The 27,671-nt window shown below is 39.7% G+C and overlaps 1 pseudogene; it reads left to right on the top strand.

Annotated features, from left to right (window-relative positions):
- Nucleotides 1-7,981: 7,981 nt before the first annotated feature.
- Nucleotides 7,982-27,314, top strand: LOC118653469 (annotated as a pseudogene).
- Nucleotides 27,315-27,671: the final 357 nt, after the last annotated feature.

Raw genomic sequence — 27,671 nt, 5'->3', positions numbered from 1 at the left:
GCTGGAGCCCAGGTCAGGGCTCATGCAAGAGGCAACCAATCAAAGTGTTCCTCTCACTTTGATGTTTCTCTCTGTCATTCCCTTTCTCTTCCACATTCTCTAAAAATCAATGGAAACATATTCTCAGGTGAGGATAAAAAAAAAAAGAAAGAAATAAATGTCGAATCCCAGCAACAACACAGAGCAGGGTAACGATTAAAGAAATAGCTCTGGATAGTTGACCTCCCCAAGACAGATTTAAGTGCGATAATGAAGCCATACAGCCTCAGAGGCCAACCCCAGAACACTGCCACCCAGAGGCTGAGCCACAAACTGACTCTTTGCTAAACACAAAATAAGGCAGTCTGGGAAACAAATACGGCCTGCTTTAAAATAAGGACTGTGGTTTACAACACAGAGGAACAGGGTATCGCAGGGAAATTCAACACACTCCTGAATACCTGGCAGGACTAAGGCGAGCCAGACTAACGAGTAGAAGAACCGAAGGACCTTCACTACTGCAATTTTAATTTTTCTTTTTTCACCTTTTAACTAAGAAACCAATTTTTTTTCTTCTTTTTCCATCACCTGAATTTACCCTTTTAATTACTACATTCTTATTTTTAACCAGTATTATTACTGCTACCATTTTACCATTTTTTAAAGTGCCATTTTATTTTCCATTTATTTTATTTTCGGATTAGTGTTCTCCATTCTATTTTCATCATTCCTTTAGCATCAATTTTCCCTACCTCAATTTTACCTCTATGCTAAAACCCTCCCTCACTTTTCCCCTTTTGAAGTCCTGTTTCTCTTACCCTATTCCTGCTTTAGATTTTCCCTATTCCTTCTGTTTAACTCCTGTCAAAATTTCACCCTACTTATATATCCTATTTCCAATCCACTGCTTTAAAACTTTATACACATACCCCTTATCTTTCTTCACTATCCAAAAATATATTTTTTTTCTCCTTTTATCTTTCTATTGTTTTGTTGCTGTTTGCTTGATTGTTGAGTATATTGGTTTTTTGTTGTTGTTGCTTGTTTTTTTGTGTGTGTCTGTGTGTGTGTGTGTGGGGGGGGGGTTAGGACTGGTTGTGAGGCTGTTTTGCTTTTTCTTTTTATTTTTTTCTGCTGGTTTTTCCCCTCCCACCACCCATCCCCCACGGTTATTTTTGTGCTTCTGTTTTCCCTTCCCTCTCTTGATATTATTGGTTGTTTTTAGTTTGCATTCACCTCCAGGGAGCTGTTGCTAGAATTTGTTGGGATTAGTCGCTGTTCTATAGGAGTTTTCTCTTCATATAAATAGTCTCTTCCCCTCTTCCACTTCATTCTCTCTTTTCGCTCTTTTTTTCTTTTATTTTCTCTCTTTTATTTTCCACCCTCCTTTTTCCCAATTTCAATTTTGCACTCCTTTTTTTGGTTCCTACTTTTCTTTTCTTTTTTCTCTTTTATCTTTTTCTCTTCTTTCTTCCTTATCCCCTAATTCTCTTAATTCGGGTGGTCACCTTTATTTGGGGTTATTAATATCGTGAATATATTTGTGTTTAGTGCCTGGTACGTGGTGCCTTGTTGTGTTGTATTTTGTGCCTTAAAATCAGCGCAGCAGATCCAAGCAACAGCAGCCTCCTGAGCACCACCCCCTCTGTCTGAGGAACAGCAGCTGTACGTGAAACCTCCCCCCACCAGCCACAAGAGCCACCACAGATGTGAACAGCACCCACCAGAGGAGCTGCTGCCTAATGAGGAGCAGCGGCTACCGCAAACGTGCGAAGAGGAACTACAGCCCAAGGAGTCACTGCCACCCAGTGAGCAGCCACTGAATGACTCAACATCTAGATATGTCAGTGAGATCAAACATGGGTAGACAAAGAAACCCCTAAAAGGAAAGAAAAAGAGGACTCGCCAGTAAAGCAGCTAAATGATACAGAGGCATGCAACATGACAGAAAAAGAATTCAGAATAAGGGTCCTAGAGTGCATAAACCGGGTGGAGGAAAAAATCAATAACATATGCAAGAAGCTAGAAGAAACAGATGAAAAAATCAACTACCTATGCAAGAAGCAAGAAGAAACAGATGAAAAAATCAACAACATATGGAAGAAGCTAGAAGAAATAGATGAAAAAATCAACAACTTAAGTAAGACCCAAGAAGAAATGAATAGTGATATAGCTGCAATAAAAAACACCATTGAAAGTATCAATAGCAGACTAGGAGAAGCGGAGTACCGAATTAGTGAATTAGAAGACAAGGAAGCAAAACACACACAAACTGTACTGGAATTGGAGAAAAAAATTAAGAGACAGGAAGAGAGCCTAAGGGAGCTTTGGGACAACAAGAAACGAAACAACAAACGAATAATAGGGGTGCCAGAAAAACAGAAAGATGAACAAGGATTAGAAAACCTACTCGAAGAAATAATATCAGAAAACTTCCCTGAGGTGGGGAAGAAAAAAGTCACACAAGCCCAGAGAGTCCCAAAAGAGGTGAAAAGACCCACACCAAGACACATCATAATTACCATGGCAAATGTTCAGGACAAGGAGAGAATTTTACAGGCAGCAAAAGAGAGATGGAAAGTTACATACAAGGGATCTCCCATTAGATTATCAAATGATTTCTCAACAGAAACACATCAGGCCAGAAAAGAATGGACAGAAATTTAAAAAGTGATGCAAAGCAAAGGACTGAATCCAAGAATACTCTATCCAGCAAGGCTATCATTCAAAATTGAAGGGGAAATAAGAAGCTTCACAGACAAAAAAAAAAGGCTAAGGGAGTTTATCACCACCAAGCCAGCATTGCAAGGAATGCTAAAGGGACTGGTGTGAAAAGAAGAAATAAAAAGCTCTGAAAGAAAACAGCCACACAAAAAAAGAAATGGCTACAAACAAGTACCATTCAATAATAACTTTAAATGTAAAAGGACTAAATGCTACAACCAAAAGACATTGAGTGGCTGGATGGATAAAAAAACGTGACCCATACATCTTCTATCTACAAGAGACCCACCTCATTAGAAGGGACTCACACGGACTGAAAATGAAGGGATGGAAACATATCTTTCAGGCAAATGGAAAGGAAAAGAAAGCTGGGGTAGCAATACTTATATCGGACAAAATAGACCTCAAAGTGAAGGCCATAACAAGAGATAAGGAAGACCACTTCATAATACTAAAGGGATCAATACAACAAGAAGATATAACTCTGGTAAACATATATGCAACCAATTCAGGAGCACCCAAATTCATAAAAAACTCCTGGAAGATATCAAAGGAGAGATCGACAACAATACAATCATAGTAGGGGACTTTAATACACCACTGACATCACTGGATAAATCCTCTAGACAAACAATCAGCAAAGAAACAGCAGTCCTAAATGACTCACTAGATCAGATGGACTTAATAGACATCTTCAGAACACTTCACCCCAAAGCGACGGAATATACATTCCACTCTGATGCTCATGGAACATATTCAAAAAATAGACCACATATTGGGTCACAAGCAAAGTCTCCCCAAATTCAAGAAGATTGAAATCATAAAAAGCATCTTCTCAGACCACGATGGCATAATATTAGAAATAAACTACAATAAAAACAACCCCAAATAGCAAACCCTTGGAAGATCAATAGCATGTTATTAAATATTGATTGGGTTAACAATGAGATCAAAGAAGAAATCAAAAACATCCTGGAAACTAATGACAATGAAAACACAACAATCCAAAACCTATGGGACACAATGAAAGCAGTCCTGAGAGGGAAGGTTATAGCTCTACAGGCCTATCTCAAAAAACAAGAAAAAATGGTAGTAAATCATCTAACTCTACAACTCAAAGAATTAGAAAGACAGCAACAAGAAAACCCCAGAGTGAGTAGAACGAAGGAGATAATAAAGATTAGAGCAGAAATAAATGACATAGAGACCAAAAAAACAATACAGAAAATCAATGAAACCAAGAGCTGGTTCTTTGAAAGGATAAACAAAATTGACAAACCTCTAGCCAGACTCACCAAGAAGCAAAGAGAGAGGACCCAAATAAACAAAATCAGAAACGATAGAGGCGAAATAACAACAGACCCCACAGAAATACAAATGATTGTTAAAAAATACTATGGACAGCTCTACTCCAACAAACTAGACAATCTGGAGGAAATGGACAAATTCCTAGAAAAATACAATATTCCAAAATTCAATCAGGAAGAATCCAAAAATGTCAATAGGCCAATAACTATGGAAGAAATTGAAGCAGTCATCAAAAAGCTTCCAGCAAACAAAAGCCCAGGACCAGACGGCTTCACAGGGGAGTTTTACCAAACATTCAAGGAAGAACTAAAACCTATCCTCCTCAGACTACTACAAAAAATTCAAGAGGAAGGAACACTTCCAAGCTCATTCTATGAAGCCAGCATCACCCTAATACCAAAACCAGGTAAAGACAACACAATGAAAGAGAATTACAGGCCAGTATCCCTCATGAATATAGATGCCAAAATCCTCAACAAAATCTTAGCAAATCAGATCCAGCAGTACATCAGAAAGATCATACACCATGACCAAGTAGGATTTATCCCAGGGATGCAAGAATGGTAAAATATCCGCAAATCAATAAACGTGATACATCACATAAACAAATTGAAAGAAAAAAAACACATGGTCATATCAATTGATGCAGAAAAAGCATTTGACAAAATCCAACACCCATTTTTGATAAAAACCATATATGACATAATAAAAGCCATATATGACAGGCCCACAGCCAACATCATACTCAATAGACAAAATCTAACACCATTTCCCCTAAGAACAGGAACAAGCCAGGGATGCCCACTCTCACCACTCCTGTTCAACATAGAACTGGAAGTATTAGCCATCACAATTAGGCAAGAAGAAGAAATAAAAGGCATCCAAATTGGAAAAGAGGAAGTAAAACTGTCCTTATTCGCAGATGACATGATATTATACATATAAAACCCTAGAGACTCCATCAAAAAGCTACTAGACTTAAGACATGAATTTGGCAATGTAGCAGGATACAAAATTAACCCCAAGAAATGAGAGACATTTCTATACACCGATAGTGAACTTTCAGAAAGAGAGATTATAAAAACAATCCCATTCACCATCGCATCAAAAAAAAAATAAGCTACCTAGGAATAAACTTAACTAAAGAGGTAAAAGACCTCTACTCAGAAAACTACAGGACGTTGAAAAAAGAGATAGAGGAAGACATAAATAGATGGAAGAACATACTGTGTTCATGGATTGGTAGAATCAACATCATTAAAATGTCCATACTACCCAAAGCAATCTATAAATTCAACGCACTTCCCATTAAAATACCAATGGCATACTTCACAGATCTAGAACGAACTCTCCAAAAATTCATCTGGAATAAAAAAAGACCCCAAATAGCTGCAGCAATCCTGAAAAAGAACAAAGTAGGTGGGATCTCAATACCAGATATCAAGATGTATTACAAAGCCACTGTTCTCAAAACTGCCTGGTACTGGCACAAGAACAGGCATATAGATCAATGGAATAGAATAGAGAGTCCAGAAATTGGCCCGAACCAATATGCTCAATTAATATTTGACAAAGGAGGCAAGAACATACAATGGAGCCAAGATAGTCTCTTCAATAAATGGTGTTGGGAAAATTGGACAGATATATGCAAGAAAATGAAACTAGATCACCAACTTACACCACACACATCAATAAACTCAAAATGGATAAAAGAATTAAATGTACAACAGGAAACCATAAAAATTCTAGAAGAAGCCAAAGGCAACAAAGTTCCAGACATATGCCGAAGCAATTTCTTCACTGATACAGCTCCTAGGGCACTTGAAACTAAAGAGAAAATGAACAAATGGGACTACATCAAAATAAAAAGCTTCTGCACAGCAAAAGAAACCATCAACAAAACAACGAAAAAACCCACTGCATGGGAAAACATATTTGCCAATGTCATATCTGATAAGGGCCTAATCTCCAAAATTTATAGGGAACTCATACAACTTAACAAAAGGAAGATAAACAATCCAATCAAAAAATGGGCAAAGGACCTAAATAGCCACCTTTCAAAAGAGGACATGCAGAAAGCCAAGAGACATATGAAAACATGCTCAAAGTCACTAATCATCCGAGAGATGCAAATCAAAACAACAATGAGGTACCATCTCAAACCTGTCAGATTGGCTATCATCAACAAATCAACAAATGACAAGTGCTGGAGAGGATGTGGAGAAGCAGGAACACTCGTGCACTGCTGGTGGGAATGCAGACTGGTGCAGCCACTATGGAAGACAGTGTGGAGTTTCCTCAAAAAACTACAAATGGAACTCCCATTTGACCCTGTGATCCCACTTCTAGGAACATATCCCAAGAAACCAGAAACAATAATCAGAAAGGATATATGCACCCATATATTCATAGCAGCAATATTCACCATAGCTAGAATCTGGAAACAGCCTAAGCGCCCATCAGTAGATGAATGGATTAGAAAACTGTGGTACATCTACACGATCGAATACTATGCTGCTGTAAAAAAGAAGGAACTCTTACCATTTGCAACAGCATGGATGGAACTGGAGAGCATTATGCTAAGTGAAATAAGCCAGTCAATGAAGGAAAAAATACCACCTGATCTCACTCATTCATGGATAATAGAGACCATTATAAACTTTTGAACAATAATAGATACAGAAGCAGAGCAGCCTCAAACAATTTGTGAAACTGCAGCCAGAAGGCCGGGGAAGGGTGGGGGGCAGGAGGGAGGGGGTTAAGAGATCAACCAAAGGACTTGTATGCATGCATATAAGCATAACCAATGGACATAAGACACTGGGGGGTAGGGGAGGCCAGGGGATTGTCAAGGGCGGAGGGAAAAAAGGGACACATATGTAATACCCTTTGTAAGACTGTAAGCAGTAAAATAAAATAAAAAATAAAAAAATAAGAAATGTGATATCCTATGAAAGACACATCTTGAAAATTCCTAAAGAAAGTTGTCATTTTTTCATGGTGAAGGGACTGGAGTCCATGTTGATGAAAACACCTTGGTGGCTGCGGTGACTGGCAGTGGCTGCGGTGACTGGCAGTGGCTGCAGCAGCAGGGTGATGGGGCTGCTGCCTTCCCCTGATCAGCCCGGTCGCCTCTCACAAAGGGAGGCCAGACTGCGGCTTAAGCCCGCTTCCCAAGGGGAGCGGGGAGTGGGCCTAAGCCGTCAGTAGGACATCCCCTGAGGGCTCCCAGTATGTGAGAGGGAACAGGCTGGACTGAGGGACACCTCCCCAGTGCACGAATTTCGTGCACCCAGCCCCTAGTATATATATATTTTTTAATATCATTCTTTTATCCGATGTGTCTTTTCCTAATATTTACCCCATTTTGTGGATTATCTATTCATTATCATGGCAATTAAAAAAAAATGCAGAGAAGTTTTTATTTATTTTATTAATTTTATTTTTTTTAAACAGAGTAGTTTTTAATGAAGTCCAGCTTATCAATTAATTATTTATGAATTGCACCTTTGTTGTGTCTCAAAAATACCCTAAATCATTTGGGTTTCTCCAACATTAACTTCTAGGAGTTGTATAATTTCACATTTTACATTTAGGTCTGCCATCCACTTTGAGTTAATTGTTGCAAGAGATGCAAAGCCTATATTTAGAATTTTTGGCAAGTGACTGTCCAGTTGTTACAGCACCATTCATTGAAATGATTCTCATTGCTTCATTGTATTTCCTTTAGTTCTTTGTCAAAGTTCATATGACTATTTTGTATGAGCCTATTTCTGGGCTCACCTTTCTGTTCCATTTGTGATTTGTCTATTCTTTCATTAATATCACGCTTTTTTATTACTTTGCTTTATAGTTAAGTCTTGAAGTCGTTGAGTGTTAGTCCTCCAACTTTGTTCTTTTGCTTTAATATTGTGTTGGCTGATCTGGGCTAGTTTGTCAATATCCATTAAGAAAGCTTGCTGTGGGGAAGATGGTGTGGCAAGGCTGGACACAGAAAGGCTGCTGCTATGGCCAGGCCTGGGCTGTGACGGGGGTTGGGGGGAGATGGGGGGGCCCACAGCTATGAGGAGCTCCCTGCAGCCCTGGCCCAGCCACAGCTGCATGGATGCCAGTTTAACTTTTTTACACAGCAAAAAATGTGGATTCCTAAAAGCTCTCAGGAAGGCTGAACCTGGAAAATCAGACACAGGAACAAGTGGTGAAGTGCCACGACCTTCGCGGTGGGGTTCAGGATCTGAAAGAGGGGCCAACACACAAATGAAAATGCTATAAAAGCAATATGAATTTAGAAGGCACTGGGGGCCAAGGGGAGCCTCTTTCTTGAAGAGACACACCAACTTCAGCCCTGGTCCGCTATTTATTTACATTTTAAATTTAATTTTATTGCTTAAAGTATTACAAATAGTAGCACTTATGTCTCCCTTTGGCCACTATTGACCTTCCTCCAGCCTCCCCTACCCCCAGCACATGCCCTCAGCCCCTACTCAGTGTCTTGCGTCCATTCGTAATGCTTATATGGATGCATACAAGTCCTTCGGTTGATCTCTTACCTCCCCCCACAGCCCTCCCCAGCCTTCTCTGTAGTTTGACATTCTGTTTGATGCTTCTCTGCCTCTGTATCTATTTCTGTTATTTAGTTTATAATGTTCTTTATTATCCATAAATGAGTGAGATCATGTGGTATTTTTCATTTACTGACAGGCTTATTTCACTTAGCATAATGCTCTCCAGGTCCATCCATGCTGTTGCAAATGGTAAGAATTCCTTCTTTTTTATAGCAGTGTAGTATTCCATTGTGGAGATGTACCACAGTTTTCTAATCCACTCACCTGCTGGTGGGCACTTAGGCTGTTTCCAAGTCTTAGCTATTATAAATTGTGCTACTATGTATATAGGGGTTCATATATCCTTTCTGACTGGTGTTTCTGTTTTCTTGGGATATATTCCTAGAAGTGGTATTACTGGGTCAAAAGGCAGTTCCATTTTTAATTTTTTAAGAAAACACCATAATGTTTTCCACAGTGGGTGCACCAGTCTGCATTCCCACCAGCAGTGAAAGAGGGCTCCATTTTCTCTGCATCCTCTCCAGCACTAGGCATTTGTTGATTTGTTGATAATAGCCATTCTGACAGGTGTGAGGTGGTACCTCATTGTTGTTTTGATTTGCATCTCTCAGATGATTAGTGACTTTGAGCATGTTTTCATATGTCTCTTGGCTTTCTGAATGTCCTCTTTTGAAAAGTGTTTATTTAGGTCCTTTGCCTATTTTTTGATTGGATTGTTTATCTTCCTTTTGTTAAGTTGTATGAGTTCACTATAAATTTTAGAGATTAAAACCTTATCGGAGATAGCATTGGCAAATATGTTCTCCCATACAGTGGGCTACCTTTTCACTTTTTTGATGGATTTTTTGCTCTGCAGAAGCATTTTATTTTGATGTAACCCCACTTGTTTATTTTCTTCTTAGCTTCCATTGCCCTAGGAGGTGTATCGGTAAAGATATTGCTATGACAAATGTCTGCTATTTTGCTGTCTAGGGCTTCTTCAAAGATTTTTGTGGTTTCCCATCTTAGGTTTAAGTCCTTTATCCATTTTGAGTTTATTTTTGTGTATTGTGTAAGTTGGTGATCTAGTTTTATTTTTTTGCAAATATCTGTCCAGTTTTCCCAACACCATTTATTGAAGAGACTGTCTTGACTCCACTTTATGCTGTTGCCTCCTTTGTCAAATGTTAATTGAGCATAATGGCTTGTGTCAACTTCTGGGTTCTCTGTTCTTTTCCACTGGTCTAAATGTCTGTACCTGTGCCAGTACCAAGAAGCTTTGAGAACAATGGCTTTGTACTATAGCTTCATATCTGGTATTGTGATCCCTCCAAAATTGTTCTTTCTCAAGATTGATGCAGCTATTCAGGATCTTTTTTTTTTCTATTCCAGATGAATTTTTGTAGAATTTGTTCTAGGTCTTTGAAGTATTCCTTTGGTGTTTTAAAGGGGATTGCACTGAATTTATAGATTGTTTTGGGTAGTATGGACATTTTAATAATGTTGATTCTACCAATACATGAACATGGTATATTCTTCCATTTGTTCATGTCTTCCTCTATCTCTTTTTTTTTCCGCATCCTGAAATTTTCTGAATACAGGTCCTTTATCTCCTTGGTTAAGTTTATTCCTAGTGTTAACGTAAAAAACCATTGAAACCTGTAAAGAATTTTTGTGAGTTTATTTGAGCCAAACTGTCGACATATGCTGGGAAGCAGAACCTCAACAAATTGAGATAGTGCTCTGGAGAATGGCAGGGTTACATCCGTATTTATACATGAAATTCATTGGTGACACATTTAAGGAGGTGGGATTAAGCGAAGTGGGGGAAACCTCTGTGATAGGATAAAAAGTAAAATGATGGACACATACTTAGGTGGGTGCAGGAACAATTAACATGATAAATGAAAGAATCTGCTGCATCTGTCCTGGGCTTAGCACACCTGGTTGTGCCCCAGGGGTTCCATAAAAAGAGAAGTCACAAGTTACCCAGATATTCCAAGGATATGTTATTTTAGATGCAAAAAGACAGATAGGCTCAGTTACGGTAAAGTGGACCTTGTCAGTGAAGATACAGGCCTAGGGCGTAACTGCCCATCATAACTGCTTTCAGTTTCAGTTTAATTTCGGACCATCCTTTGTGGTTATTTTAGGTCTCTGAGTCTGCTAGTCTGCCACTTAGGCCGCCCCTGAGCTTGTCAGGTCAGCGTGTGGCCCCTTTCATCCACACAAGTTATCCTAATTTTTTTTGTTGCAATGATAAATGGGATTGCTTTTTTAATTTCTCTTTCTGTGAATTCATTACGGGTGTATAGAAAAACTTGTGGACGAAAGGGGCCACATGCTGACCTGACAAGCTCAGGAGAGGCCTGCATGGCAGTTTTGCAGACTTGGAGACCTAAAGTAACCACAAAGGATGGTCTGAAATTAAACCTTAACTAAAAGCAGTTATGGTGGGCAGTTATGTCCTAAGCCGATATCTTCACTGATAAAGTCAACCTTTACCATAACTGAGCCTATCCGTCTCTTTGCATCTATGATAACATGTCCCTGGGATGTCTGGGTAACTTGTGACTTCCCTTTTTATGGAGCCCCTGGGGCACAACCAGGTGTGCTGGGTCCCAGGACAGATACCACAGATTCCTTCATCATCATATTAATTGTTCCTGCACCCACCTAAGTATGTGTCCATCATTTTACTTTTTATCCTATCACAGAGGTTTCCCTGCTTCGCTTAATCCCACCTCCTTAAATCTGTCACCAATGAATTTCATATATAAATACGGATGTAACCCTGCCATTTTCCGGAGCACTATCTCAATTCGTTGAGGTTCTGCTTCCCGGCATATGTCGACAGTTTGGCTCCAATAAATTCACAAAAATTCTTTACAGGTTTCAATGGGTTTTTTTTTTTACGTTAACAAACCATAAACTTCTGGGTGTTAATTTTGTATCCTGCTACATTTCCAAATTCATTCATTAAGTGTAGTACTTTTTTGATGGAATCTTTGGGGTATTCCATGTACAATATCATGCCATCAGCAAATAAGGACAGTTTTACATATTTATTTTCCAATTTGGATGCATTTTACTTCTTCTTCTTGTATGATCACAATGGCTAGTACTTCCACTACTATGTCAAACAGGGGTGGTGAGAGTGGGCATCCCTGTATTGTTCCTGTTTTTAGGGGAATTGTTTTTAGCTTTTGACCATTGAGTATGATGTTAGCTGTGGGTTTGTCATATATGGCTTTTATTATGTTGAAGTATAATCCCTCTATTATCACCTTGCTGATAGCTTTTATCAAGAAAGGGTGTTGAATTTTCTCAAATGCTTTTTCTGCATCAATGGATATGGTTATATGGTTTTTATCTCTCAATTTGTTTATGTGATGTACCACATATATTGGTATGCAGATATTGTACCTTCCTTGCGTCCCAGGAATAAATCCCACTTGGCCATGGTCCATTATCTTTCTAATGCAATGCTGGATTTGATTTACTAGAATGTTGTTTAGAATTTTGGTGTCTATATTCATGAGAGATATTGGTCTGTAATTCTCTTTTTTTGTATTGTCTTTATCTGGTTTTGGGATTAGGGTAATGATGGCTTTGTAGAAAGCTTGGAAGTGCTCCTTCCTCTTGAATTTTTTGAGGAAAATACCTTTTATTTCTTCTTTGAATGTTTGATAAAACTCTCCTGGGACACCGTCTGGTCCAGGTCTTTTGTTTGCAGGAAGTTTTTTAATTACTGCTTCAATTTCCTCCATAGTTATCAGCCTACTCAGATTTTTTTATTCTTCCTGCTTGAGTTTTGGGAGGTTGTATTTTCCGAGGATGTCCATTTTGTCTAGGTTGACCAGTTTGTTGGAATAGAGTTGCTCATAGTATTTTTTTAAAGATTCTTCATATTTCTGTGGGGTCTGTTATTTCACCTCTCTCTTTGCTTTTTGGTGAGCCTGGCTAGAGGTTCATCAATCTTGTTTATCCTTTCAAAGCACCAGTTCTTGGTTTCATTGATCTTTTGTATTATTTTACTTTGGTTGTTTGTTTTTTTGTCTCTCTGTCATTTATTTCTGCTCTGATCTTTTTTTTTTAAATATATTTTATTGATTTTTTACAGAGAGGAAGGGGGAGGGATAGAGAGTTAGAAACATTGATGAGAGAGAAACATTGATCAGCTGCCTCCTGCACACTCCCTACTGGGTATTTGCCCGCAGCCAAGGTATACGCCCTTGACCAGAATTGAACCTGGGACCTTTGAGTCCGCAAGCAGACACTATCCACTGAGCCAAACTGGTAAGGGCTCTGCTCTGATTTTTATTATTTTCTTCCTTCTTCTCACACTGTGCATTTCTTGTTGCTCTCTTTTGCAGGAGTCCATTCATTGTCTTCACTAGCTGAGTTTAGACAGAGACCCCCCAAAAGCTAGTAACCTTTGAAGTTCTAGCAAAGGTCAGAACTGTGCACCACCCAGTTAATTTAGGTAATAATAGTTGAAGCATCCCCACCTTAGTTCCCTAAATTCCTTAGATACTTATGTAGATCCTTATTGATTATTGTTAATCAGATACTCTGCCTACTCCCGGAAATCTATTGATAAGCTAATCAGATACTTTGCCTATTCCTGAAAATTGTTTGCTGATCTGTGTGTCATTGAAACCTCCTTACCCTAAGGGCTACTCCAGATCAATAAAAGATTGGAGCAGCCTGAGCAGTGGAGGAAGTCCTTCGGGACTTGCCACCTGGTCCCCCAATATTGCAAAATTATCTCGTGTCTTTTTCTCTCATTTGTTGTGCGGCTCCTCTTTCAGATACCGAACCCTACTCCACGCAAAATGTGGAGGGAGTCTTACTCAACACTCTTTTCTAATTCTTCAAGTTGCAGAGTTAGATGGTTTATTACCAGGTTTTTTGGTTTTTTTTTTTATTATTATTAGTTAAGGTATTACAAATGTGTCCTCATCCCCCCCATTAACCCCCAACCTCCCCCCCCCCACACACAAACTTATGCTCCCATCCCCCTGTTGTCCATGTCCATTGGTTTGGCTTATATACATGTATACAAGTCCTTCGGTTGATCTCTTCCCCTTACCCCCGCCCTCCCCTACTTTCCTTCTGGGGATTGATAGCCTGATTGCTGTTTCTCAGTCTTTGGGTCTGTCCTTTTTCATCAGTCTATGTTGTTCTCTATAATCCACAAATGAGTGAGATCATGTGGTATTTATCTTTCTCTGACTGGCTTATTTCACTTAGCATAATGCTCTCCAGTTCCATCCATGCTGTTGCAAAAGGCAAGAGTTCCTTTTTTTTTTACCGCAGCATAGTATTCCATTGTGTATATGTACCACAGTTTTCTAATCCACTCATCTGCTGATGGGCACTTAGGCTGTTTCCAAATCTTAGCTATCGTGAATTGTGCTGCTATGAACATAGGGGTGCATATATCCTTTCTGATTGGCGTTTCTGGTTTCTTGGGATATATTCCTAGTAGTGGGATCACTGGGTCAAATGGGAGTTCCATTTTTAGTCTTCTGAGGTAGCTCCATACTGTTCTCCACAGTGGCTGCACCAGTCTGCATTCCCACCAGCAGTGCAGAAGGGTTCCTTTTTCTCCACATTCTCTCCAACACTTGTTGTTTGTTGATTTGTTGATGATAGCCATTCTGACAGGTGTGAGATGATAACGCATTGTCGTTTTGATTTGCATCTCTCGTATAATTAGTGACTTTGAGCAGGTTTTCATATGTCTTTCGGCCTTCTGTATGTCCTCTTTCGAAAAGTGTCTATCTAGGTCCGTTGCCCATTTTTTTATTGGGTTGTTTATCTTCCTTTTGTTAAGTTTCATGAGATCCCTGTAAATGTTGGAAATTAAACCCTTATCAGTGGTATCATTGGCAAATATGTTCTCCCATGTAGTGGGTCTTCTTGTTGTTTTGTTGATGGTTTCCTTTGCTGTGCAAAAGCTTTTTATTTTGATGTAGTCCCATTTGTTTATTTTCTCTTTAGTTTCCATTGCCCTAGGAGCATTATCAGAGAAGAAATTTCTTCGGCATATGTTTGCGATTTCGCTGCCTGTGGATTCCTCTAGTATTTTTATGGTTTCCCGTCTTACATTTAATTCTTTTATCCATTTTGAGTTTATTTTTGTGTATGGTGTGAGTTGGTGATCTAGTTTCATCCTTTTGCATGTATCTGTCCAATTTTCCCAACACCATTTATTGAAAAGACTGTCTTGACTCCATTGTATGCTCTTGCCTCCTTTGTCGAATATTAATTGGGCATAGTGGTTTGGGTTGATTTCTGGGTTCTCTATTCTATTCCATTGATCTATATGTCTGTTTTTGTGCCAGTACCAAGCTGTTTTAAGAACAGTGGCTTTTTAATACAGTTTGATATCTGGTATTGAGATCCCACCTACTTTGTTCTTTCTCAGGATTGCTGCAGCTATTCGGGGTCTTTTTTTATTCCAGATGAATTTTTGGAACATTTGTTCTAGATCTGTGAAATATGCTGTTGGTAATTTAATGGGGATTGCATTGAATCTATAAATTGCTTTGGGTAGTATGGACATTTTGATGATGTTGATTCTACCAATCCATGAACACGGTATATTCTTCATTCTGTTTATGTCTTCCTCTATCTCTTTTTTCAGTGTCCTGTAGTTTTCAGCATATAAGTCTTTTACCTCCTTAGTTAAGTTTATTCCTAGGTATTTTAATTTTTTTGGTGCAATGGTAAATGGGATTGCTTCTGTAGTTTCACTTTCTGTAAGTTCATTATTGGTGTAAAGAAATGCCATGGATTTCTTAGCATTAATTTTGTATCCTGCTACATTGCCGAATTCATTTATTAAGTCTAATAATTTTTTGATGGAGTCTTTAGGTTTCTGTATGTACAGTATCATGTCATCTGCAAATAAGGACAGTGTTACTTCTTCTTTTCCAATCTGGATGCCTTTTATTTCTTCTTCGTGTCTGATCTCAATGGCTAGTACTTCCAGTACTATGTTGAACAGGAGTGGTGAGAGGGGGCATCCCTGTCTTGTTCCTGTTTTTAGGGGGAATGGTTTTAGTTTTTGCCCATTGATTTTGATGTTGGCTGTGGGTTTGTCATATATGGCTTTTATTATGTTGAGGTATGATCCCTCAATTCCTATTTTGCTGAGAGTTTTTATCAAGAAAGGGTGTTGGATTTTGTCAAACGCTTTTTCAGCATCAATTGATATGACTATGTGGTTTTTCTCTCTCAATTTGTTTATGTGATGTATCACATTTATTGATTTGCGGATATTGTACCATCCTTGCATCCCTGGGATAAATCCTACTTGGTCATGGTGTATGATCTTTTTGATGTACTGCTGGATCCGATTTGCTAGGATTTTGTTGAGGATTTTGGCATCTATGTTCATGAGGGATATTGGCCTATAATTCTCTTTCATTGTATTGTCTTTATCTGGTTTTGGGATTAGGGTGATGTTGGCTTCATAGAATGAGCTGGGAAGTGCTCCTTCCTCTTGGATCTTTTGACATAGTCTGAGGAGGATAGGTTTTAGGTCTTCCTTGAATGTTTGGTAAAACTCCCCTGTGAAGCCATCTGGCCCCGGGCTTTTGTTTGCTGGAAGCTTTTTGATTACTGCTTCGATTTCCTCCATAGTTATTGGCCTATTGAGATTTTTAGATTCTTCCTGGTTAAGTTTTGGAAGGTTGTATTTATCTAGGAATATGTCCATTTCCTCCAGGTTGTCTAGTGTGTTGGAGTAGAGTTGTTCACAGTATTTTCTAACAATCCTTTGTATTTCTTTGGGGTCTGTTGTTATTTCTCCTCTTTCATTTCTGATTTTGTTTATTTGGGTCTTCTCTCTTTGTTTCTTGGTGAGCCTGGCTAGAGGTGTATCAATCTTGTTTATCCTTTCAAAGAACCAGCTCTTGGGTTTGTTGATCTTTTGTATTGTTTTTTTGGTCTCTATGTCGTTTATCTCTGCTCTGATCTTTGTTATTTCCTTCCTTCTGCTTACAGTGGGCTTTTTTTGTTGCTCTCTTTCTAATTCTTCGAGTTGTAGAGTTAGGTCATTTATTCTCATTGTTTCTTGTTTTTTGCATTAGGCTTGTAGAGCTATGAACTTCCCTCTCAAGACTGCTTTTGCTGTGTCCCATAGGTTTTGGATTGTTGTGTTTTCATTGTCATTTGTTCCCATGATGTTTTTTATTTCTTCTTTGATCTCACTGGTGACCCAGTCGTTGTTTAATAGCATGCTATTTAGTCTCCATGTGTTTGATTTTTTTGGATTGTTTTTGTTGTAGTTGATTTCCAGTTTTATGCCTTTGTGGTCTGAGAAGATACTTGATATGATTTCAATTTTCTTGAATTTGAAGAGACTTTGTCTGTGACCCAATATATGGTCTATCTTTGAAGATGACAAATGTGCACCCGAGGAGAATGTATATTCTGTGACTTTGGGGTGAAATGTTCTGAAGATGTCAATTAATTCCATCTGATCTAGTGAGTAATTTAGGATTGATGTTTCTTTGCTGAGTTTCTGTTTAGAGGATTTGTCCAGTGGAGATAATGGGGTGTTAAGATCCCCTACTATGATTGTATTGTTGTCAATCTCTCCCTTGATCTTCTCCAGAAGATTTCTTACGTATTTGGGTGCTCCTATATTGGGTGCATATATATTTACCAGAGTTATTTCTTCTTGTTGGACTGCTCCCTTTAGTATTATTAAGTGGCCTTCTTTATCTCTTTTTATGTCCTTCACTTTGAGATCTAATTTGTCAGATATAAGTATTGCTACCCCAGCTTTTTTTTCACTTCCATTGGCCTGAAAAACCTTTTTCCATCCCTTCGCCATCAGTCTGTGTGCGTCTTTTTTTCTGAGGTGGGTTTCCTGTAGACAGCAGATATATGGGTCATGTTTTCTTATCCACTCATTTACCCTATGCCTTTTGACTGGGGAATTTAATCCATTTACATTTAAAGTTATTATTGATAGAAACTTGTTAGTCGCCATTTTTGTTCTTCACCACTGCGTTCCTTCTTTGTTTCCTCTTTTTTCTATTTACAGCATACCCTTTAGCATGTCTTGCATTGCTGGTTTGGTTGTAATAAACTCCCGTAGACCGTTTTTGTCTGTGAAGCTCCTGATTTGACCCTCAATTTTGATTGATAGCCTCGCTGGGTATAGTATTCTTGGATTCAGACCCTTCCTTTGCATGACTTTGTATATTTCATTCCATTCCCTTCTTGCCTGATGTGTTTCTGTTGAGAAATCGGTCGCTAGTCTGATGGGGGATCCTTTGTAGGTAACTTTCTGTCTCTCTCTGGCTGCTTTTAAGATTCTTGCTTTGTCGTTGGTGTTTGACAATTTAATTATTATGTGCCTTGGTGTCGGTCTTTTCGGGTTCATTTTGTTTGGGACTCTGTGAGCTTCTTGGATTTGTGTGAGTTTTTTCCTCCCTATATCAGGGAAAATTTTCTGTTACTATTTTTTCAAACAGGTTTTCTATTCCTTGCTCAGTTTCCTCTCCTTCTGGCACCCCTATTATTCGGATGTTGTTTCGTTTAGCATTGTCCCATAGTTCTCTTAGGCTCTCCTCCTGCTTTTTAATTTTTTTTTCTAGAAGCTGTTCTGTTTGGGTATTTTTTTCTACCTTGTCTTCTAGCTCACTGATGCGGTCCTCTGCTTCTTCTAGTCTACTGTTGATGCTTTCTATTGAGTTCTTTATATCAGTGATGTCGTTTTTCATTTCTTCTTGGTTTCTCTTCATTTCCTCTTGGTTCTTCTTCATTTCCTCTTGGTTCCTACACATATTGTTGAATTGGTCTTCCATTCTTTTCATCCACCTTATGGCCATTACTCTGAATTCTTTCTCTGACAGGTTGCTTGCCTCCATTGCCTCCATTTCGTTTACTTCCTTTTCTGATGATGCCTGTTTTTCTTTCATATTTGGGTTGGTTCTTTGTTTCACCATGATTTCTCTTCTCAAGGTGTTTGGTTATGTAGTTCTCTCTCTGCTGCGTTGATTCAAAGGCACAAAATACAACACAACAAGACACAACGTACAAGGCAACAAACTAAATGCATTCACGATATTAATAACCCCAAATAAAGGTGACCCCCCGAGCGAAGAGAATTAGGGGATAAAGAAGAAAAAAGAGAAAAAGATTAAAGAGAAAAATAAAAAACAAAAAGGAGTGCCAAAATGAGATTGGGAAAAGGGAGAGAAGAAAGAAACAAAAAGACAAAAAAAAAAGTAAGAGAATGAAATAGAGGTGGGGAAGAGGCTATTTGTATGGGGAGAGCGAGGGATTGTAAATTAGATATATAAGTAGGGTGAAATTTAGACAGTGGGTAGAAAGAAGGAATAGGTAAAATCCAATGCAGGAATAGGGTAAGAGAAACAGGACAACAAAAGGGGAAAAGTGAGGAAGAGAGTTTTGGCTTAAGGGTAAATGTGAGCTAGAGAGAAATGATGCTAAAGGAACGATGAAAATAGTGCGTATAACACTAATCCCAAAATAAAATAAAGAAAAACAAAAAAAAATAATAAAAAATAAAATGACACTTGAAAAAATGGTAAAAGGATAGCAATAATACTGGTTAAAAAAATGTAGTAATTAAAAAGGTAAAATCAAGTGATGAAAAAAATAAAAAATAAAATAAAAAAATAAAATAGGTTCTTAATGAAATGGTGAAAAAAGAATTAAAAAAAATATATATATATAAATATTCGGAAGTGAAGGTGCTTCAGATCTTCCACTCTTCTTTTTGGCACGCCTCAGTCCTGCCAGGCATTCAGAGGAGTGTTGAACTTCCTTGCGATACACTGTCCCTCCGTGCAGTAAACCACAGACCTGATTTTAAGGCAGCTTGTATTTGTTTACCAGACTGCCTTTATTTGTGATCGCAGAAGAGACAGTTCGTGGCTCTGCCTCTGGGTGGCAGTGTGTCTGGATTGACCTCCGAGGCTATAAGTCCTCTCTATCAGTAGGGTTTTGTTTTTTTTTTTTGTTTTTTCCTCTATGGTATTTGGAACTGATTCGGGAAAGACCACTGCCCAGAGCTGGTTCCTTGCCACTGCCCGCTGTTTCCCAGGCTCCCCAAAAAGAACTTTCCCCTACGGGCTCTGCAAATGACCCCAACTGGGGAATCCCATGCACTGGGTTTAATAATCAAATGCACGGATCTAAGGGGAACTGTAACAAGAGCCTGATAGTTGTGCGAATTCGCAAGCCTCCACCTTCCAGGTATGCGCACAGTCTCCGCGCGCAGTCTCCGCGCGCCCACTTGCCCCTGGCACCAAGCAGCCAGCAGGTTGGCAAAGTCCAAGGCTGCTCCTTTACATCCAGTCCAGCTATGGGCTCATTTTTCGCGTTCCCTTCTGCCAGCAGCCCTGTGGGGCCTCTTCCCCACTCGCGGGTCACGCTGGTCCCAACGGCTGCAGACTCTGTGGGGCGCAGATTCCGCCCCACACGCGCGAGCTCGGTCCTCCCTCCAACCCGAACTGCAAACTGCACCTTTAGGGGATGTCCAACCTTTCCGTGAGAAGAAGCAGTGCTCGTCTGAGTTCAGGCAGTCACGCTGCTTGAGATCCCTTGTTTCCAGGTTAGTAGCTCGTCTCTGGATGCCGGCAACAACCACCCAAGATGGCGCAGTCTCCGCTGCTTAGTTGGCGCACCACGAGAGGCTTCAGCTGCAGTCTCCAACCGTCCTTTTTTTCCTGGGGGTTCTTGGTCTTTCCTAGCTGCAGACAGTATCTCAGCTGAAAATCCTCTGCCTATTCGGGCTGCATGTTACCCGTTACAGCTGCTCACCCTTATCTGTTCCAGGACAAGGCACAGGACACATCCGTTTATACCGCCGCCATTTTCCCTCCTCTGTTTTGTTTTGTTTTGTTTTGTTTTTAGGTAGGCCTTAAATGCTATGAACTTCCCTCTCAGGATTGCTATCACTGTGCCCCAGAGATTTTGGATTGCTGTGTTTTCATTGTCTTTTGTTTCCAGGATGTTTTTTATTTCTTCTTTGATCTCTTTCCTAACCCACTTGATGTTTAATAGTATGCTATTCAGCCTCAAAGTGTTTGAATTTCTGTGATTGTTTTTACTCTAGTTGGTTTTTAATGTTATGGAATTGTGATCTGAGAAGATGCTTGATATTATTTCAATCCTCTTGAATTTGGAGAGACTTTGCCTGTGTCCCAATATGTGGTCTATCTTTGAAAATGTCTCATGTGCACTTGAGAAGAATGTATACTCTGTAGTTTTGGGGTGGAATGTTCTAAAGATGAAAATTAAGTCCATCTGATCTAGTGATTCATTTAGGATTGAAGTTTCTTTGCTGATTTTTTTTTTTTTTTTTTTTTGTCTAGAGGATTTATCTAGTGACGTTAATAGGGTATTAAGTCTCCTACTATGATTGTGTTTCTGTCAATCTCTCCCCTGATATCTGCCAGAAGGTTTTTTTCTTTAATGTATTTGGGTGCTCCTGCATTGTGTGCATAAATGTTTACCAGAGTTTTATCCTTTTGTTGTATTGATCCCTTTAGAATTATGAAGTGGCCCTCCTTGTGTCTTATGTTCTTCACTTTGTGGTCTATTTGGTCAGATATAAATATTGTTACCCCAGCTTTATTTTTCATTTCCATTTGCCTAATAGATATATTTCCATCCTTTCACTCTCTGTGAGTCCCTTGTTCTGATGTGGTCTCTAGTAGACAGCACATATATGATACATGTTTTCTTTCTTGTTTTTTTTTCTTGAATTTGGGGTGGGATTTACTTCCATCTTTTTTTTTAATTTTTTTTTTTTATTGCTTAAGGTATTACAAAGGGTATTACATATGTGTCCTTTCTTTTCCCCCCGCCCTTGACAATCCCCTGGCCTCCTCTACCCCCCAGTGTCTTATGTCCATTGGTTATGCTTATATGCATGCATACAAGTCCTTCAGTTGATCTCTTACACCCCTCCCTCCTGTCCCCCAACCTTCCCCGGCCTTCCCGCTGAAGTTTGACAATCTGTTTGAGGCAGCTCTGCCTCTGTATCTATTATTGTTCAAAAGTTTATAATGGTCTCTATTATGCATGAATGAGTGAGATCATGTGGTATTTTTCCTTCATTGACTGGCTTATTTCACTTAGCATAATGCTCTCCAGTTCCATCCATGCCGTTGCAAATGGTAAGTGTTCCTTCATTTTACAGCAGCATAGAATTCCATCGTGTAGATGTACCATAGTTTTCTAATCCATTCATCTACTGATGGGCACTTAGGCTGTTTCCAGATTCTAGCTATGGTGAATTGTGCTGCTATGAACATATGGGTGCATATATCCTTTCTGATTGGTGTTTCTGGTTTCTTGGGATATATTCCTAGTAGTGGGATCACAGGGTCAAATGGGAGTTCCATTTGTAGTTTTTTGAGGAAACTCTATATTGTCTTCCATAGTGGCTGCACCAGTCTGCATTCCCACCAGCAGTGCATGAGTGTTCCTTTTTCTCCACATCCTCTCCAGCACTTGTCATTTGTTGATTTGTTGTTGATAGCCAGTCTGACAGGTGTGAGATGGTACCTCATTGTTGTTTTTATTTGCATCTCTCGGATGATTAGTGACTTTGAGCATTTTTTCATGTATCTCTTGGCTTTCTGAATGTCCTCTTTTGAAAGGTAGCTATTTAGGTCCTTTGCCCATTTTTTGATTGGATTGTTTATCTTCCTTTTGTTAAGTTGTATGAGTTCCCTATAAATTTTGGAGATTAGGCCATTATCAGATATGACATTGGCAAATATGTTTTCCCACGCAGTGGGCTTTCTTGTTGTTTTGTTGATGGTTTCTTTTGCTGTGCAGAAGCTTTTTATTTTGATGTAGTCCCATTTGTTCATTTTCTCTTTCGTTTCAAGTACCCTAGGAGCTGTATCAGTGAAGAAATTGCTTCAACATATGTCTGAGATTTTGTTACCTTTGGATTCTTCTAGTATTTTTACGGTTTTCCTCTTTCATTTAAGTCCTTCATCCATTTTGAGTTTATTTTTGTGTATGGTGTAAGTTCGTGGTCTAGTTTCATTTTCTTGCATATATCTGTCCAATTTTCCCAACACCATTTATTGAAGAGACTATCTTGGCTTCATTGTATGTTCTTGCCTCCTTTGTCAAATATTAATTGAGCATATTGGTTTGGGACGATTTCTGGGCTCTCTATTCTATTCCATTGATCTATATGTCTGTTCTTGTGCCAGTACCAGGCAGTTTTGAGAACAGTGGCTTTGTAATACATCTTGATATCTGGTATTGAGATCCCACCTACTTTGTTCTTTTTCAGGATTGCTGCAGCTATTTGGGGTCTTTTTTTATTCCAGATGAATTTTTGGAGAGTTCGTTCTAGATCTGTGAAGTTTGCCATTGGTATTTTAATGGGGAGTGCGTTGAATTTATAGATTGCTTTGGGTAGTATGGACATTTTAATGATGTTGATTCTACCAATCCATGAATACGGTATGTGCTTCCATCTGTTTATGTCGTCCTCTATCTCTTTTTTCAATATCCTGTAGTTTTCTGAGTAGAGGTCTTTTACCTCTTTAGTTAAGTTTATTCCTAGGTAGCTTAATTTTTTTGGTGCGATGGTAAATGGGATTGTTTTTATAAACTCTCTGAAAGTTCACTATTGCTGTATAGAAATGTCTCACATTTCTTGGGGTTAATTTTGTATCCTGCTACATTGTAAAATTCATGTATTAAGTCTAGTAGTTTTTGATGGAGTCTCTAGGGTTTTGTATGTATAATATCACGTCATCTGCAAATAAGGACAGTTTTAGTTCCTCTTTTCCAATTTGGATGCATTTTATTTCTTCTTTTTGTCTAATTGCAATGGCTAGTACTTCCAGTACTATGTTGAACAGGAGTGGTGAGAGTGGGCATCCCTGTCTTGTTCCTGTTCTTAGGGGAAATGGTGTTAGTTTTTGTCTATTGAGTATGATGTTGGCTGTGGGCCTGTCATATATGGCTTTTATTATGTTGAGGTATGACCCTTCTACTCCCACCTTGCTGAGAGTTTTTATCAAAAATGGGTGTTGGATTTTGTCAAATGCTTTTTCTGCATCAATTGACATGACCATTTGGTTTTTTTCTTTCAATTTGTTTATGTGATGTATCACGGTCATGTTTTCTTATCCATTCACTCTTTTGATGGTTTTTTGATTGGTGCATTTAATCCATTTATGTTTAATATTATTATTGATAGGTACTTGTTTGTAGCCATTTCTGTACTTTATGCCTGTATACCTTCCTACATTTATATTTCTTCTTTTTACAGCATTCCCTTTAGCATTTCTTGCATCACTGGCTTGGTAGTGACTAACCCCCTTAGCCCTTTTTTATCTGCAAAGCTCCTGATTTCTTCAATTTTGATTGATAGTCTTGCTCAGGGATCCTCAGACTTTTTAAACAGGGGGCCAGTTCACTGTCCCTCAGACCGTTGGAGGGCCAGACTTTAGTTTTTAAAAAAACTAGTCGGCTGCTAAGCAACAGGCAGGGGTGGCAAAAACACCCAGCAGGTCAGGTAAATATTTTCGGCGGGCCGCATGTGGCCCGTGTGCAGTAGTTTGAGGACCCCTGGTCTTGCTGGATAGAGTATTCTTGGATTCAGTCCTTTGCTTTGCTTCACTTTGTATACTTCATTCCCTTCTCTTCTAGCTTGATGTTTTTCTGTTCAGAAATTATTTGATAATCTGATGGGGTATCCTTTGTAAGTACCTCTATGTCTCTTTCTTGCAGCCTTAAAGATTCTCTCTTTGTTGTTAACATTTTCCATTGTAATTATGACGTGTCTTGTTGTGGATCTTTTGGGATTCATCTTGCTTCGGACTCTCTGTACTTGTGTAACTATTTTCTTCCCCATATCAGGGAAGTTTTCTGTCATTATTTCCTCAAATATATTCTCTAATCCTTGCTGCTCTTCTTGTCCTTCTGGCACCCCTATTACATGTAAGTTACATTGTTCCGTGTTGTCCCAAAGCTTCCTTAGGCTCTTCTTCTTTTTAATTTTTTTCTCCAGTTGCTGTTTAGATTGGGCTTGTTTCTCTACCTTATTTTCTAACCCACTAATTCGATCCTCTGATTCTTCTAGTCTACTGTTGAAACTTTCTATGGTATTTTTTTTATTGTAGCTATTTCGCTTTTGATTTCTTCCTGATTTTTGCATAGGTTATTGATTTTCTCGTCCATATGGTTTATGCACTCTAGGTCCATTGCTCTTAATTCTTTTTCTGTCATGTTGCATGCTTCTGTTTCACTTATTTCTTTTCTTGGAGATTCCTATTTTTCTTTCCTCTGGGGTTTGTTTCATTGTATTCCCATTCTAACTATCACCAGAAGGTCCAATCATCGAGTTGTGGGGGCTGAGCCATGTGCAGTGGGAGCTTTGCACCCCTTAAGTGTTGCTGAAAAGCTCCAACACCAAGACATGTAGCTGCCATGGGTATGTGGGAACCACGCTTGCCCAGGATCAGAGTCACTGGTGCTCATTTTGGCCTCATGCATGCACCTAGAATCAGGGACCCCACCTGCACCATGTTGAAAAAGAGACCCCACTGGGGTGTGACAAATATCAGAGTTCCTTAGCACATGCCAGGAGTCAGTGTTCCCCTGTGCCCATGCTGAGAATAGAGTATTAGAGTCCCTGTCACTTGGTGCAGCCTCGTGCCAAGAATCAGGGTCCCTGTGTGCTCATATGCTGAGCATTGGAATCACTGGCTCTTAGTGTGTGTGTCCTCAGAATCAGGGATCCCATGTGCAGGCAATGAGATACAGAGTCAAGTCACTAGTGCTCTGTGCTGCCTTTTGCATGGAGAATCAGATTCCCCAGTCTGCTTGGGGGACCAGGTTGCATAGCTGCCCTGTGTTAGCAGGTCGTCCATTCCTGCACTACAGGAAACAGACTTCCTTGTGCACTCACTGAGAATCAAAGTCAGGTGGCACAGCTGCCCTGTGCGGGCCTGAGGTCTGCTCACACAGGTGCATGCTGTGGGAAACTGATTCCCTGTGTCCACATACACAGGCTCAAATTCAGGTATCACAGCCACTCTGTATGGGCATGGTGTCTGGTCATGTGGGTGCATGCTGCAGGAAGCAGACTCACTGTGTCTGCACGCCCAGGCTCAAATTCAGTTAGTGCAGCCTCCCTGTGTGGGCATGGGGTCAGGTCATGCAAATGTGCACTGCAGGGAACAAACTCTCTGTGTCTGCGTGCCCAGGCTCACATTCAGGTAGCACAGCCACCTGTGTGAGCAGGAGACCTGCTTGTGCGGAGCAGGTCTAACAGTTTCTACGCCACTGCAGCAAGCCAGTATAGAGGGGAATGGGCTCTGTGACTCACAGAAATCCACCACTGCGATGCCTGGAGTCTTGGTGTCCATGAGTCTGCAGCTGTGGTCACAGGTGTTTGTCCCAAGTGGCTGTAGGGTTCCAGTTTGCGTCTGAGACCAGATTGGGTAGTGGCAAGGCTAGTATCCTAGTCTAAATCAGTTCTGTTATTCAAAATGGTGTGGTTTCTGTGACAGCAGTATCCTCCCCAGTGTGTTTGTGGTGGCAGTGGGGTTTCACCTTCTAAGACTGCCCGGTTTGGCAGTCGCCTGGAAGACCTACAGGATCTAACTGTCCCTAGCTCACACACACACACACACACCACACGTCCACACCCTCCTCTATTGCTCCCTCCCTCTCTCACACACACACTCTCCCTCACTACCTTCTTGCCAGTTGCCATCTTTTTTCTTCTCTATTTATTTACTTGAATACACATTTGTCCTTTAGCAATGCATAAAGGCATGTCAAAGGTAAAGTTTGGTAAACAGTAAAAGGATTATCAGGTTAGGGAATTGGCTTGAGACACCACTATCTCAACACAACAATTAGTGCTTAGTGTCAGCCCTTCTAAAGCTCAAGATCCATTGGCCTTCCGCATTCCTTGTTGCACTGAGAATATTGGCAAGGGGTGGCTTCCCTCAGTGAAGCATACAAGAGAAGTGCTTTGATTCCTCCTGTAGAAGAAACAGTCTTTTAACCTTCTCCATATCCTATTCAGACTCTTGTAATGCCTTTTTTTAGTGGTGGAATAACCTAAGTGATGGCCAGCGGACTGTTGATAGGTATTTTAGCTATAAATGCTTTTGTATTCTGTTTATGGAGAGCACCTTCTTTACAGCTGGGAATGATCAGATATTTCACATCCAGTCCAGCCTCAAAGGACCTTTGTTCTCCAATTTTGATGTCTACATTCAGTCATTTCTCCTTGTTTCATATGCAACAAATATGTATGTTTTGTGGTACTTCTCCTCCAGCATAGTGAATATCCTGGGTCAAAAGCAGTTCCTGGTGGTGTACTTATCTGCAGGTGTTATTTCTATTTTTTTCAGTTATGTGTGTAAAGTGCCTATAGGAAGACATGGACCATCACTTGGAGCATCAGGTGCAATCATGATGGTCCTTGCAGCTGTCTGCACTAAGATCCCAGAAGGGAGGCTCGCCATTATCTTTCTTCCAATGTTCACGTTCCCCACAGGGAATGCCCTAAAAGCCATTATTGACAAGGATATAGCAGGAATGATCCTGGGATGGACATGTTTTGATCATGAAGCACATCTTGGGGGAGCTCTCTTTGGAATATGGTATATTACTTATGGTCATAAACTCATTTGGAAGAACAGGGGGCATCTAGTGAAAACTTGGCATGAAATTAGGACTGATGGCCCCAAAAAAGGAGGGTAGCTCTAAGTAAAACTGGGGTTGGATGACACTGGAACATCTGGTCCTTGCTACCTGAGAGCTTCAGGAATGCATCGGCCCTGGAGTGACCATGTCTTTGCTCCTGCCTGGAAGACACCCAGCATCTGCTTTCCCAGAATTTTAAACTGTGTCCTCAGTGCATGTCCTATTAGAAAGTGAACTATGGCAAAGTTGTGAAATAAAGGTTTATATCTCTAGTTTGTGGAAAAAAAAAAAGAAAGAAATCTTGCTGGGATTTTGTTTGAGATTGCATTAAAGCTATATGTATATCAAGTTGGAAAGAATTGACATGCTGATAATATTGAGTCTATCTATGAATATGAAATATCTCTATATTCT

This window comes from Myotis myotis, unplaced genomic scaffold (genome assembly GCF_014108235.1).
Source record: "Myotis myotis isolate mMyoMyo1 unplaced genomic scaffold, mMyoMyo1.p scaffold_m19_p_4, whole genome shotgun sequence".
NCBI classification, from domain to species: Eukaryota; Metazoa; Chordata; class Mammalia; order Chiroptera; family Vespertilionidae; genus Myotis; species Myotis myotis.
Note: the sequence above shows the minus strand (reverse complement) of the source record. Positions and strands in the feature narration are given on the sequence as shown.